Source organism: Heterodontus francisci, unplaced genomic scaffold (assembly GCF_036365525.1).
Source record: "Heterodontus francisci isolate sHetFra1 unplaced genomic scaffold, sHetFra1.hap1 HAP1_SCAFFOLD_59, whole genome shotgun sequence".
Taxonomy (NCBI): Eukaryota; Metazoa; Chordata; class Chondrichthyes; order Heterodontiformes; family Heterodontidae; genus Heterodontus; species Heterodontus francisci.
The window spans coordinates 9,030,447-9,031,645 of NW_027140758.1; the positions used below are offsets into that span (position 1 = coordinate 9,030,447).

The 1,199-nt window shown below is 47.0% G+C and overlaps 1 non-coding gene across 1 annotated transcript; it reads right to left on the reverse strand.

The window, feature by feature from the left end:
• Window positions 1-598: 598 nt before the first annotated feature.
• On the reverse strand, window positions 599-670 carry trnam-cau (transfer RNA methionine (anticodon CAU)). Its single transcript has one exon. It is a non-coding gene; the product is annotated as a tRNA-Met (tRNA).
• Window positions 671-1,199: the final 529 nt, after the last annotated feature.

Below are 1,199 nucleotides of genomic sequence, written 5' to 3' on the forward strand. Positions count from 1 at the left end.
TTTTATTACAGCAATACAGGTGTTGGGAGGCTCAGCCTGGCTACACAATGTTACAAGGACGCTGAGTAACACCATCGACAACGGGACAGAGAGAAAAACACACAGAAAACCAATAGACTGTGAGGAAGCAAAACTGAGGGACAGAGAGAGAGACAACGAGACTGAGACGGAGAAACATGGCATTTGTATGATTGTGTTCTCCCTGTTGTCTAAAGGTATTTCCTGGTGTGTAAATTTGTTTTCTGTTGTGTAAAGATGTACCCTGTTGTTGTGTAAAGGTTTTCCCTGTTATTGTTTTATTTTCTGTTACTGACCGTCTCCTCACTGTGACCATTTGTCCTGGTTTTATTGTGGCCAACATCACCATCTGGTGGTGGAGAGGAGGCTCTGCAGGAAGGGGTTGACAAAGTGGGAGAGACTCGGCTGGTCCGTGTAAGCTGCTTGTGTTCGTGTGAGCAAAAGTGATTTGTTGCTGATTGATGTGTTCAGTAGAAGGAAGAATCTGATTGCAATCGAGTGCCTTTGGAAGCATCTTGTTATTATGGGGAAGTACTCGATGTTTTGAAAGTGAACTGTTTGCATTATTACGAAGCATAAATAGCAGAGAATGGTTTCGATCCATCGACCTCTGGGTTATGGGCCCAGCACGCTTCCGCTGCGCCACTCTGCTAACTGCTGCTTTAAATTTTAGCTGCCCGTTAGAGAAATATGTTCATTTCCCCAATGTTTTTATAAAAATAGGATTGTAGTCGGATTTCTCAAGAATCCCGGACTCAGCAACACACGTGCTGACGGACTCACCCTCACTGCACAATGACACAAGGACACAGAGTAACAGCACCGACAATGAGGCAGGCAGAGAAAGACACACAGAAACCGGGTAGAGATCATTCGGACCCAGAAAGGAACAGACAGAGAAAGGTACTGAGCAAACCAGCAAGAGACAGCGAGAGACTGATGAACACCACTTGGAGGGTGCACTGAGGGTGGCAAGGGTCCAGAATGTAGTCTGGCTGGGGGATTTCAATGTCTATCACAGTGAGTGGCTCGGTAGCACCACTACTGACCACGCTGGCCGAGTCCTAACGGACATAGCTGCTCGATTGGGTCTGCGGTAGGTGGTGAGGGAACGAACAAGAGGGAAAAATATGCTTGACCTCATCCTCACCAATCTGCCAGCCGCAGATCATCTGTCTATG